Genomic DNA, 14,011 nt, shown 5'->3' with positions numbered 1-14,011 from the left:
ATTTATTTCTTGAAAGACAATATTTGAGTGTAATCGAACAAACCTGAGGCCCATTGTCACAGAAGATTTATTTGGGAAGTCCTTTTCATTGGAACATTTTGTTTAAGAATCAAGGACACATTGTCAACTTCTGGCCGTTTTGAAAACATATCCAGTAATACAATACGTGTTTTGTGCTACTAGCTTAATACTGAATAAAACCAAGCATATTTTAGGCCAACGTTTCTGGACTGAAAATAGTGCATAACGTGGGTGGGAATTTATGTGGCAATTGTCTCCACTAGAGTGGTCAACATATGTTTTCCCAACCCGTTTAATGCCAGACTCAATCCCATGCCACCAGTACTTTTCTTTTATCCTATTAATTATTACAAAACCTAAGTGTCCCTCTTTATTAATACTCAAAATCACTCCTACCCACAGAGTTGATACGATCCAGAATCCCCTTAACATGAAATGAGAATTATTAATAGCTCACTCCTCACTTTTAAGAATGTGTTCAACTCATCATTCAGCAATATTTCCTTCTCAGTATATATTCCTTGACAACTTTAAAAAAAATCATCTTTATCCTATGCCTCCAACCATTCTTGGACAGTAATCGCATCAGTGTCAGACCATGAATTGGCCAAAGTGAAATCCATCTGTAGGACTTTCCTTCAAGGACAAGCATTCTCTGCTTAAGAAGTCTGCAAGAGTATTATTAATTCCAGGTAAATATTCCCAAATAAATGTGTAGTCCAGAAGGTACAATACCATTCTAACTACTTGAGGGATAACTTCCACCATACCAGTGGTGGTAAGAACTTTAGTTCATGGATTATGGTCTGCTAAAAAAACATATTTTGAGCCACACACAAAATGTTGGAAATGATTCACACCCGAGACGCAAGCTAACATCATTTTTGCAATGACTGGTAGTATGTTTCAGCAGGCTTCAGATAACAGGAAGCACAAGTAATAATAGATTCATTCACCTACTCATCCATTTGGGAAAAGTAAGGCCCTAAGCCTTTATTGCTGGTGTCAGACTTGATGATAGTTCAGTCAGAGGAATATTACACATAGAACATTTTTGCCTTGCTGATATCAATACTGATTGATACAAAATAATCATGCAAACCCTCATTACAGACCAAACGATTTTTTAAAATACTTGGTGGATGCAGTAAGTCTCTGCCAAGATTTTTAAAGTGTTTTAGCAAATTTCTGCCAAGCCTGCATAAGCGATCCGACTTCATCTTTATTCATAGTTAAATGGAGTGTTTACATTAGCTTCTACTATATCTGGCTTGGGTAAAATAGCTTCTTTCACATCCCAAATGAGCAAAGTATGTCATAGATTGCACCACAAATTTGCATTTTGAAAATGTTACTGGTTAAACATTCTTCTGTAATATATATCCAGCACCTTCCTCAACATTTAGTCATGCTCAAGACAATTTTCCCCATAATTATAATGTTGTCTTGATAAAAGACTGCACCATCAACCGCATTGAAAAGTTCATGCATTAATCTTTGGAAGTCTACAGCAACTAAAGTGAACCCTTTGAAATAGATGGCAGCCAAACAGTGTGATAAACTGGCTAAATGTTTGCTCTTCGGGCGTAGGGAGGACTAGCAGTAAGCAGTCGATAACTCCAATGAGGGAAACCACTTAATATCCTTGGTCGTGGGTAGCACAAATTTGTCAATAAAAATGTTGCAGTTTAAATCTTGGATGTATAGCTACAACCTAATCTTGGCATTCACCAACATTCCCAGAAAACAAAATTGGGAATTCTTTTTTTTATGTTCTTGCTAAACACACCTTCAATGTCAACTGTCTCCAGACTGCTGGATCCGATGTAATTTTAATGCCCTTTATTGTACCATGGGTATTGTTTCCCCAGTGAAATTCTCATATTGAATTACTGTAGGGTGTTTCTTATTCCCAAACAAATGTATCTAAACTTGTGTGAGGCAAACCAGAACCTGCAAACATGTTGATAGTGACAGCAGCAAGTGTTGTCTCGCTTGCATGTTTGGCCCAAGTGTTAAGGCTTAGCTCTATAATAGTTGAGTCTACACTCAAGACGTAATCATTCCTAGTACAACTCTCACTTTCTGAGGACACTGTACTGGAATTTCCCACAATAAATTTTAATTTGTATGGAAACTGCCCCGCCCCCCATTTTGGCATAATGACCTACAATTTAACAATTCTAACACTGTTGTTTGAAAGGAGGAGAGAAATGTTCATAAACAAGATGTTCCTTGCTACCACATCTATGACATTCTTTTCTAGTGGCTCTAATCTTGGGTGCTTACCTTTATTCCTGACACATGTTTTCTCTTTAGTTTTTAAAGGTTCTCAATCCTTCTTCAATGAGAATGGCTCTTTCTCTTACAGGACTCTGCAAACTGGATCTTTGTCTCTACTGCTATTCGTGGCTGCTTAGGAAGATAATTTGAGTAACTCAACCTTCTTGACAATAGTAGCAACATTGTTTAGAGTAGAATCTCGAATCAAACATAAACTTTCCTGAAGACGCGTGTTGTTCATGGATATATGACGGTACAACGCGTACTGTTTCAACGCGTGCCTTTACAACACGTCTTTAACAACGCAAGTCGTTACAACGACTTGCGTTGTTGGGCGCGGATAGTGAATAGTATAATTTACTATTCTTAGTCAAAGGGAAATCCCTGGGTGTACGTTATGGCAAACGCGTATTGTGTTACTCTATAAATTCAATTCAGTCATGCACATTGTTCATCTACACAAATCAGGAAAAATTAAAAAATAAGTAAAAGTAAAGATAAATTTCCACACTAAAAATGAACGTTCACAATCTTTTATTATTATTCTAAAACGTGAAGACTCCTCTTCACACGTTCATATGTTAAAATTTCAAAGAAAAGTCTTTGAACAAATATTATAAAACAACACTTTATGAATCAATTACCATAAAGTTGCATCAACAGTAGAAAACAAATCATCACATACTATATAAACCTAGCAATATCACATACATTGGAATTATTTGATAAAAGATGAAAGTTAAAAAAAAAGCAAAATAATCAATGCAAGTACAATACAAAATACTATTCAAACCTTTTCACAAACCCCCTATCGCTGTGGCCTAAAGATTCTCCCGCCACTGTTTATCTAGATCCAATGGTCTTTCTTTTATATTAGTAGTGCAAAGAACAGTAGCAGTAATATACGGGTATCTGTTGTTTCCTTGACCTTATTTGGATTCTAAAACACTTGAAAATGCGTCGACGCGTTTCGGTGTTATATCACTTGATGTTGTAACACCTTCATCAGAACATGCCGTCTCTTTGGGGTCACCGGCTTCTAGACTTATTGTTTAAAATCTCCTATAGGTGTTATAGGAATCTCTCAGCGAAAGCTGACGTCGGGGAATCCTCCTCCCAGCAATCGCAGTTGTTTTAGGTTTTTGATACACCTCACAGTAAAAAAGTTCTCTCCCTTGTCCTATGGTCTGATAGGCATGGATCCTCTCCTCTCTTTGGTTTGTAAAACTATCTTTGTATAGATTAAAATGTTCTCATGAACGGGCATATGTCTGTATCTCTTAACCTGGGAACTGGATATGTTCTGCTCAGGATTTCGGATTCGCCTCTGCCACATTCTTCTCCTTTACTATTCTAACACCAGTCCCTGTGGATAGTAGGGAAGGTGTTGGAATAGTAAATATAGTATTCTTTATCCTTTAGCGCCCTCCAGCGCAAGTCGTGGTTACGACTTGCGTTGTAAAGGACGCGTCTTAAAAGCACTGCGGGGTAACATCTGCGTTGAAAAGGATGTTCCCCGTTGTTCATGTGCCTAATAATATGATCTCAGATGAATTTGTCATGAAGATTGTTGCTATGTTTTTTGAAAAAGGCAACATAGACCTCTATAAGTGCACTGTAGCCTTGCTTTTTCTGGAAAAAATGTAACCTGTCAACGCTAAACAAATCATTGGCATAAAATAAGAATATAAATCATCCAGTGATTTTTGTACACACCAGGCTCTTGCATAGTTCTTATCTTTTTCCATATGATTGTAAATAGTTAAACCTTTTGGTCCAAAAGTGATAAATTATTGTTTTTTTCTTTATTGTAAAAACGTCTTCTTGACTTTCCTCCTGTGAATGTGAAATATAATTTAAACAATATTTCCCCATTCCTGGTACCTCATTATAAGTTCTCTTTGGGCAAGCAAAAAGGGTTGTGAAGGAGCAGTTAGTGAGAAGCTCTGCAAAGTAGACATGGTGTCGGTGAGCGTTAATAAGTAGCCACAAAGAATTAGAGTACATTTAGAAGTACAATACTACAGGTGAACCATGAAAGTAGCAACAACTGTCAATCAGATATGTATGTTATATTCAACACAGTACTTGCATGATGGTATTGAATTGAAGAAGATAAATCGATACTATTGCCTTAAATATAGAGCTCATAAACAAGTGCAGCTGTATGTAAACATGAAGTTGTGCTTAAGTTTTACATACTTTATTAATATTTTGATTTATTGTAATAGTGCAAGTCTCAGTCTCTGAAGATGCAGGATGTGTGGAGAGCATACTGAATCCAAGATGGCAGTCACATATAGGTATAGACTATGACCTATGCTACTTGATGGATGTGTTGTCTTTTAGAACTTAGAATACTTGTGGGAACAAGTCTCACCACAAACAAGTGCAATGATAAGCGCAAACCGAAAGAAGCCATTGAGCTTAAGGGTACCAGGTACCAACATCACTCACTAGAGGTGCACAAAGGTGCAGGAAAAACACAAAATTCAGCTTATCCAGTCCTACCTAGGTGAGGCCACCAAGTCCAAGGAGAACTTGATGAGCCACAAGCTCAAAGAAATTGTGCAGGTTCAGTTTCCAGGGTCAGGGCCAGCTTTAGGGCTGGTGGTGCCTGGTGAGAGTCATCATCATCATCAAATGTCTTTATTCGGCACTTAAAAAGATACCATAAAAGTACATACATAAAAAGGTACATTTAAAATGCATTAAAAAACCACGTTAAAATGATTAAAAAGAGAGCTTTTAAATTCATATCCAAAGATTTTCTATCAGTCACAGGGTATCGGAATCATTTACTTCTCTTGTGTTCCTTAACCTCATAGCCACCTTGATAAAACTTATTATACAAAGCAATCTGTGGGCATCTGAGGCTTCCTGTAAGAACAGTAAAGCTGCTTTTGCCTGTCTAAATTTAGCTTTTTTAAGAATCCCCACTAGAAACTTACGTCTGGGGGCTGAGTAGAATGAGCATAAAAGTACAAAGTGAAGGGTATCCTGCGGAGACCTACTGTCGCAGCCGCAGGTACCCTTCAACTCCAGTGATGGTGTAAATCCAGAGGGGACAGAGAGTAGATGGTGTAGCATATTAAGTCTGAAACGAGTCATATAAAATCTGTCCTGTGCATTGTACATCACAGCTAGATATGATTCCATTCCATGTTCCTTTTTCAATAAGCTGTAGGACAGAACTGTAGATTTACATTTTTCCGTGACAGCCCTTCTCGTAGATGTCCATTCACAGAACAGTTTTTTAACCAGCGTCTTGTTCTGGGCCTCTAGGGTTTCAGGTGCGGTAAAAAAGTTTTTGCAACCGATTACCTCCAATGAATCCTTTACGTACTTTATCGAGGGAATATGGCCCTGTCTCACTTCCATCTTAGTTGTAGCGGACCGTAGCAGATGTGTTCCAGTGTAGGGCCTTCAGGGTATCAACTAGCTCTTGTTCCACCCCCAGGCTTATCATCAATGCCCATAATTTTTCTCTGTTTACGCGGTGGAAGGCCACGGAAAGGTCCATAAACCCCAGGTAGATAGCCCCCTTGCTGGCAATAGTGTACTTGGCCGTCAAGAGGTATAGGTTCAGACACTGATCGGTAGTTGATCTTCCCTCCCTGAACCCATATTGTATATCTGTAAGTATTTGGTTATCCTCTGCCCATTCTTGTAGGCGGTTTAAGATGGCACGGCCCAACACCTTTGCCGTCACGTCAATTAATGATATGGGACGATAACATTGGGGGTCATCCCGATTCCCTTTTTTATAGATTGGTACAATTGTCGCCGAAGACCATGAGCGAGCCCTGCCACAACTGCCTCGTTCAAGACCCTCGCGAGAATGGGAGCCCACAGGTCAATATTACTCAGATAAAGGTCAGGGGGTATACCGTCAGGTCAGGGTGCTTTGTTTTTGGTTAACCCTAAGATAGCCAGTTCCACTTCTGCCATAGAGAAATCTAGCCGTGCTGTTGGATTTGGCCTCTGCCCTTCATCGTGAATTGTGTCCCCTGTGTGGTTGTACAAGCTCTGGAAGTGGGTATACCATTGTTCTGGTAAGATGGTATTCAGAATTTGTGGTGCGCTTGGGTCCTGGAAGCACGGTTTGTTTATGACTTTCCAGAACCCAGACATATCTCCTCTTTCTGCCACCTCCCTTAGGTCCTCCCAGGCTTGTATTTGAAGGCTTTCTTTACGGGATTTCAGGGCCTTTTTATATTTCAATCTACAATGGGCTATTCTGATGTTATCCCTAGGGTGCTGTTTTAGACTATATTTAAGATCTTTATGTGCCTTGATACAATCTTGGTCAAACCAACGAGATGTGGTGACTCTCTTACTTCTTTTATTGGTCTTTAATAGACTGTCAACAAGGCGTGCTATTTCTTCAAATGCGCTGACCACCACCACTCCCTCGTTGTTTTGATCCAGGCATACATTTATAGCATTTAACCCTACTATTACAAAACTCTTATAAAATTTGTCTCCGTCTATCTTTGCCCACCTAAGTCTCCTCCCCTGATCTACCACCTTTTCTATTGCATCTACTCTGGTCATTGATTTCTTACGGGTTAGACATTTTAGTTCCACAACCAAGGGGTTGTGATCACTAAAAATGCTAATTTCAATTGCCATACTGCTGATCCAGTTTCTAAGTATGGGAGAAACCATGATAAAATCTATATATGAGTGGCAGCCTCTGCCCTTAAAAGTTGGGTTAGGTTCCCCACCACTACCTAGTTCGATTAGGTCCGTTGTGTGCACCAGATTGTGCCTTTTTATAACTTTGTCTATTACCCCCCCTCTGCGGAATGTACAAAATGTGGTCCTTTTACCACTGAACACCGCAACCAATCCTTATTTATTGGTCTCAAATTCTCACAGAGGTGACAGTTGAAATCCCCTGTGAGGATGACATGTGGGGCGCCTGCTACCTTGGTTGATGATAACTGCGCATCTAGGCGGGAATCCAATTCTTTTATTACGTTTCCTCTACTATTTGTGCCTACCGCATTATACCAATTTACCAATAGGATATTGGTCCCTTTGGAGTGGTAGCCTATTGCCTGCATGTTTTTTGAGTTCCAGTTGTAGTTAAACCATACCCCTTGTATGCGGAGGTCTACATATATTAAGTAGTCCTCCAGTCGCTCTCCCTGATGTGGACCTTACAGCAGAAACTGGAAAGCATTTAAATCCCTCTAATATGTACTGATTGGGATCAATCACCCAAGTCTCCTGCAAACATATGATATGGAAGCTGGTAATGTACTGTCTCCATTCCTGGCAGTCATATTTGGCCGCCAAACCCGCTATGTTCCAGGATATGACTCTGAGACCATCCTGACTGGTCAATATATTTGCTCCATCCCCTGTTGAGCGAGTTTCCCTATCCACCCCAGCTAGTATTGGGGCAACTATATTTTTTACATTTGACCTAGCTGTCGACTCCGTGAGTGATATAACCCTCTTAGCTTTTCTACATGCCTTAAGCTCTGTGCACTGTGACCCCCCTTGTTGCTCTGGGACATCCTTCTTACTGACTCCCCTTCTGCTGGTTACTTCTGAGGTGGTAGGTGTTATGTTTCCCAACCCTGTGAACCCTTCACCAACTGATCGCCTATCAGATTGTGGTGTGCGAGTTGCGTCGCAGGTGAGTCAATCCACCTCATCCAGTACGCAGAACCTATTCCAATGGGCGTACAGTGGAAAAGTAGGATCGTATGCCGGTATCCCCTGCCAAGGTGCTTGCCACTGTTGCACTTTATTTTAGGTGGGTCATGGTGATAAACCCTACTAGAATGAACTCTATTTGTATACACTGGTCTCTGGGATGTTGTCGAATAGAAATAGGATAGGTGTAGCGGGAATATTTGGGTGTTTGTACTATTAGAAGGGACGTTGCATATGTAGTTCACTGCAAAGGTGTCCCTAAAGTTTATTGTTATAATATCACCTGCTATCGTTTTTACTCCTTTCCCAATCCACTCCCCTCTTCTGACGGCAAGTATTTCCCCAGAGATGTTTGGTGGCAACGGCCTATTTGCCCTTAGCCATTGCACACACTTTTCAGCTCAAAATGATTTTCTGTTTTCCCTTCCTTTAGGGGAGGAACCCCCGTTAGTACGACCACAAAGGGCAGGGCTTCGGGGGGGGGGGGGAGATTTATAGTGTGGAAGCGAGCTGGGCCTTTTTTCTCGAACACATTTTTAGGCAAGATATTTTTGGTCGCAGTGATACTCTCCTTCGGGTTAGGACCTATTTTGCCATTTACAGCTATAGGATTTCCCACTCCCTGGTTATTAGGAGCCTGACGGGTAGTACTGGGGCAAGGGGGTAGGGGAGCTCTGATACTTTTTGCGGTAGTGATTTGTGTATCCATCTTAGCATTTTTTATAGAGGGATTTGCAGCTGGAGCTACCTTATCCTTATGTATATTAGTTAGTGTAACCCTTTCCTGGTTGGCCCGAGACTGGAGTTCCCACTGGAACCGCCGGCTTTGACATTCCTACCCCCCTGTTGTTTATTATGGAGGTTAGTCTGTCAATCTTTGACATCAAGGGTTTGATGTGGGTAATGATGGTTTCTTCCAGTCCTGCCTTTAAATCGGCTACCATATTTGCTACCCAACAGGGTATACCTGGTGTGGTATTAGGTATTGGTGTCACTAGGTTATGAGTTACAATATGATTTTTCCCCTTTTTTTGTTGTTTGCCGGGGTTTCTTTAGGCCTACTCGGACCTCTATTGTTTGGTCTCAACTTTTGCGTAGCGAGCGGGGGATTTAAATCTGCCAGAATGTCCTCTGCCACTCTAGGGGATCCTGTGGGTACCTGTGCGCAGGGGAGGTCAACATAGGAAGAGGTAAAGCAAAAACTTATGTCAGGGGCATCTGTAACAACGGTTGAGAGATCCTCTCCTACATCTTGAATAGTTATAGTTGGTGGTAGGGAAAGCCTTCTTTCTGTGTTAACAATTGCCGTGGTTACTACCCCTATAGTTTGTTGCAGCATCTTATCTATTGCTGTAAGTGTGGGTAGGGGATGTGGTATGGGGGTCTTCTGTTTGGTATTAGAGCGAAGCGTAGGCATCTTAGCAATTTTGGCCACCTTTCTCATTGTTTAATAAACAGTGCTTGTAGCCCACTAGAGAGAGTATCTTTTTATGTTTAAAATTTTTAAAAGGCCAACAATGTCTCCGAAGAACGTGTAGAGGCGCAAAATGTATCATAAAAGAATCAATGATGATGACTTGCCATAAGCGTGTTGTCCTCCTAGGGGTCCGTTGGCAAAGAGTTAAGGGGGTAGCCCAGCCCGGCCTCCTCTGGCCTCTGAGGGCCGTAGAGGGCCCGCCCTTTGCCTGGGCTTCGCCCGGCGCTCCCGTGCGCTCCCGCGACGCGGGGGGGTGACGTGCAATTTATAGCGCCTCCTGGCGCGTCTTTCCCCTCAGCAGGGCCGCAAGGGAGCTTGGGTGATGTAGTTCCCAGCTCCCCTCGGTCCCCCCCACAGCGGCCGCGCACTGGATGGAAGGCTGCGGCGGCGGGGAAGGACCGGTAGCGGTGTTGGTGGCCTCGGGATGCGTAGGTAAGTGGAATCCTCTCCCTTCTTAATTCGCAAAAGGGTATGTGGCAGCTGCAGAGTAATGATTTCAGTTCCCCCTGGTGAGAGTCTTTTTTGTTGCACTGCTGCCCATGACCTAGTTCTCCACAAATTCCTCATTACCACCTTACAACAGTGCCTCTCATAGCCACATAGCCCCTCTGACATGTATGTAATTTTTTATAGCCCTACTCATAATTCTTTCACACTCAGTCCTTTGGTTTCCATAGTACAAATTCTTTGCAGTAGGCACATTAACCCTCTGCACTACTTTATGATGAATCAAAACTCTGATCTCTCGCCAGCAGGAGCATTAATCACCAGAGTTATCTTGACAGCAATATTATTGACTGTGGTCAGCACCAGGTGCGGCTGCACGGTGGCACCAGCTCTCCCTTCCATTAGTTGGTCAGAGAATCAGACGCAGAAGTCAGAGTATTTGGTGATTGAAAGCTGTATATCCTCATGTGCAGAGACAGGGGATGCCAAACATACAACTAATATATTAAGTAAATACCAGTATCAAAGTAAAATAACACAAAGAACCAATAATGCTATGAAAGACACAAACAGTGCCAGATTTAGTGTTTGGTGGATAGGATACCCCATTGCAAATATGGGGGATTACCCGGTCTGACACACCTTTAACCTGTCCACCTTATTTACGGGCACATGCATCAACGGTGCGAATCGCAATTTTCGGCCGCTTGCGAATGCAATTATCAAAATTGGAATGCATCATGTATTTCGCAATTTTAGGAATCGCAATCATGTTGCGATTTCTAAAATTGCGATTGCATTTAAGAAATCGCAATTTCAGATTTCTTAAATGCAATGCATGATCATTTTTAAATTGCGATTTAGCTGTTTGGAAGTGCTAAATTAGCATGAGGTTGAACCTCATGCTAATTTACTGAAAATCTTCAAACATGCACAAAAATGCATTTTTGAAAGTTGCATTTTACACACACACGTCCTACACACACACACATGTCCTTGGGACATGTGTGTGTGTAAATTGCACTTAAGTTTAATTTCAGGGGTGCAGGGAGGGGTTCTTTGGACCCCCCCCTGCACCCTTGAAATTGCATTTTCAATTTGCGATTCGCAAATTGAAAATCGCAAATTGTAAATGCCTTCCCATTGATTCCTATGGGCCTCCTGGCCCATAGGAATCAATGGGAAGGGTTTTCCTTAATTGCGATTCGCAAATTGTGAATCGCAATTAAGGAAAAATAAGAAATCGCTAAAAAAAATGCGAATTATTCATGCATTGCCGTTTGCGAATCCTTAATTGCGATTCCCTAATTTTCGCAATTAACGATTCGCAAACGGCAAGATTGATGCATGTGGCCGTTAGAGTTGGGAGGACTGCCAGCTTTTGGTCAATGGAGTCTCAGTTGACTACATTGATGATAAAAAAACATGTTTCTTTACCAGCCTGATGGTGTAGTGGTCGTCTTAGAAAAGGCATTTCACTTTTCTGTCAGTAAAAGCTGGAGCTAAAGGACAGATAAAAACAAATAGGGGTGCCACACCCACAAAAACACTCTCTGCATGTGGGGTCATTTGTTATTTGTTTATCAATAACAAACTCCCACTAAGGGAGTATGTTTTAGAAAATCAAAAGCTTTGATAAAGTTTGGTGAACGGCTGTGAGAACATGATAGCAGTTCCTATTAAGGTATGTCCTTGTTTCTCCTAACTTCGACTTATCCACCTGCCCTAGAAGTGTAACCTCTTTGTGTAAGAAATATCAGGTGTCAAGTGTGTTTCTACAGCATGCATTTTCCTTCAGACTACAACACTTTACCTTCTAAATACGTCTTTCAGAACTATTACATTTTCTTGAACACTTTCCCTCTACATTTGATATTAATAGACACATTAGAATTAACAATTACATGCAAACACCACAGATGTAGTAGGTTTCCAGGTAAAAAATAAGCTGAAGAATGGGGAATAACCCTGGAAATCAGCACCTGGTATTACTGATTACTCAGCGAATTCCTCTTTTTCTCATGGGAACATCAGAGTTCTACCATTATTCACCACTATGGGCCTTAATACTACTTTGACAGTCCTACTGTAGACGGTGCAATGCGCCATCCTCTGTAGGACCGCCAAACCTGTGGTGTGATCACCTGCCAGATTATTAGTTAAATCCTGGTTCGGCAGGCAGTCCTGCAGCGATCTGGTTGCGGTGGTCTGCTAGGCACACATAAGAGCCCATCATGCAGACCGCCGCAGTCAGGGCGCCGACTGCACCTTCCTGCAAGGTGTGGCATAAATAACATGAGAGCTGCTGGGATTTAGTTCAAGTTGCTCTGAATCCTGAAAGTGTATCCAAAAAAGAAGGTAGGTGGCAATCTGCAAAAAAAAAAACCTGACAACTATTGATAAAAATTAATTATTGACCGTTCTGTTATGTATTTAAACAACTTGTACAAAAATTACTTATTGCAAAATGTTTAAATAGATGCATATTATTTGAAAACAGTCGGCCTCATGCATCAAACGATTTTGGAGTCGCAAACGGTGCGAATCGGAAAATTCGGCCGTTTGCGATTCCAAAATCACTTTTTGGTATGCATGAAACATTTTTTACAAAACCGCAATTTTTTGCAATTCCTAAAAATGCGATTGCATTTAAGGAATCGCATTTGTGCGATTCCTTAAATGCAATGCATGAATTTTTTTTTAAATGCGAATTTGCAAATAGGAGGAGCAAATTAACACGAGGTTGACCCTCGTGTTAATTTGCGAAATCTTTCAAAAAAGCTTAAAAAAGCATTTTTGAAAGTGTCATGTTACACACACACATGTCCTTTGGACATGTGTGTGTGAAACTTGCACTTAAAAAAACATTTCAAGGGTGCAGGGGGGGTCCTTTGGACCCCCCTCAGCACCCTTGAAATGCATCAACAAATTGCGATTCGCAAAAAGAAAATTGCAAAAAGGCATTGAGGCCCATAGGAATCAATGTAATGCCATTCCTTAATTGCGATTCGCAATTAAGGAATCGCAAATACAGAAAATTAAGAAATCCCAAAAACGTTTAAGATTTCTTGATGCATAGGATTTTGCGATTCCTAAATTCAGATTCCTTAATTTCTCAATTTAGGAATTGCAAAATCCTACAATGATGCATGTGACCGAGTATCTTTTATTCATAATTAAAAAACGATGGGCAACGGGAATTTGCATTATTTGCTGTACTATCTGAAAGAAACGCCACAAGATATTGTTTACATTGTGCATTGTTACTGGGAGAATAAGGATTGTTGGTAATGGAGGGGCATATGGAGAGAGATGATTCGACAGTGGCAGAAAGGCAGCAAGACTGAAGGAATGTATAATATTTCAGTTTCTGTTATTTTGTGCGGCAGACGGTGAACATATTCTGCTGTTTAGAGCAAGGCATCTCTCGGAATAGCCTTTTTAATACCGTGGACTAATTTCACAGGTCGGATTAGCCATCACATGACGAGGTGATGCAGTGTGAAATTATATTTACCAGCACAGCTCTAGGTTTGAGTCACTTGTTGCCACTCGAGTGCGTTGTGTGATAGGCACTGTGAGCAGTGACTTCTGTTTTGATTGTCCCTGCTAGACCCGTGTAATATACTGCCGCAGCTCTCTTAGCATGAGTGACTGGGCTGTCTTATGAAGCAGAGAATTGCTAAATAAATCATATCTCGTAGCTACGAGAAAATAACAAAGGTAGTAGCCCTGGTAGATAGATAAAGATTGCAAACATTGTGCGTAAAGCAAGAACCTAGTAAAGGATATGATTGGACGGCTGTCTAAGGCGTAGTGGTATGAACTGCTAAAGTTTTTCGACCTTCTAATGCATGCGCAGAAATGTTCCCTTTGTTGACCTTTCACATGAGTTAACATAGAGGTCAGAAAGTGGGGAGTGCTCTGAACATTTCTGATACCAATGGTGCTATGTATAAAAACTCGGGGGCATATTATCAACAACTAGCGATATTTATCGCTAAATAAGCTTAGCGAATTTTTTTTTATCGCAGAGATAACGTGCTATAAGCAACGTTTATCTCCAAAGTGAGAAAATATCTGGCGATAGTGGCGAAATGTGTGAATATC

General features: G+C 41.1%; 1 long non-coding RNA gene across 3 annotated transcripts in view; it reads right to left on the bottom strand.

Annotated features, from left to right (window-relative positions):
- Positions 1 to 14,011, bottom strand: part of LOC144821527 (uncharacterized) — a 418,474-nt gene that overhangs the window by 67,135 nt on the left and 337,328 nt on the right. For 2 of the 3 annotated variants that reach the window (XR_013608373.1, XR_013608375.1), the window contains one exon: positions 2,311 to 2,433. This is a non-coding gene — a long non-coding RNA (uncharacterized LOC144821527). Of the gene's footprint in view, positions 1 to 2,310; positions 2,437 to 14,011 lie in introns of all 3 variants that reach the window. The other variant, XR_013608374.1, reaches the window with a different exon arrangement.

The sequence above is a fragment of the Lissotriton helveticus genome, chromosome 2_2, assembly GCF_964261635.1.
Source record: "Lissotriton helveticus chromosome 2_2, aLisHel1.1, whole genome shotgun sequence".
Classification (NCBI taxonomy): Eukaryota; Metazoa; Chordata; class Amphibia; order Caudata; family Salamandridae; genus Lissotriton; species Lissotriton helveticus.
Note: the sequence above shows the minus strand (reverse complement) of the source record. Positions and strands in the feature narration are given on the sequence as shown.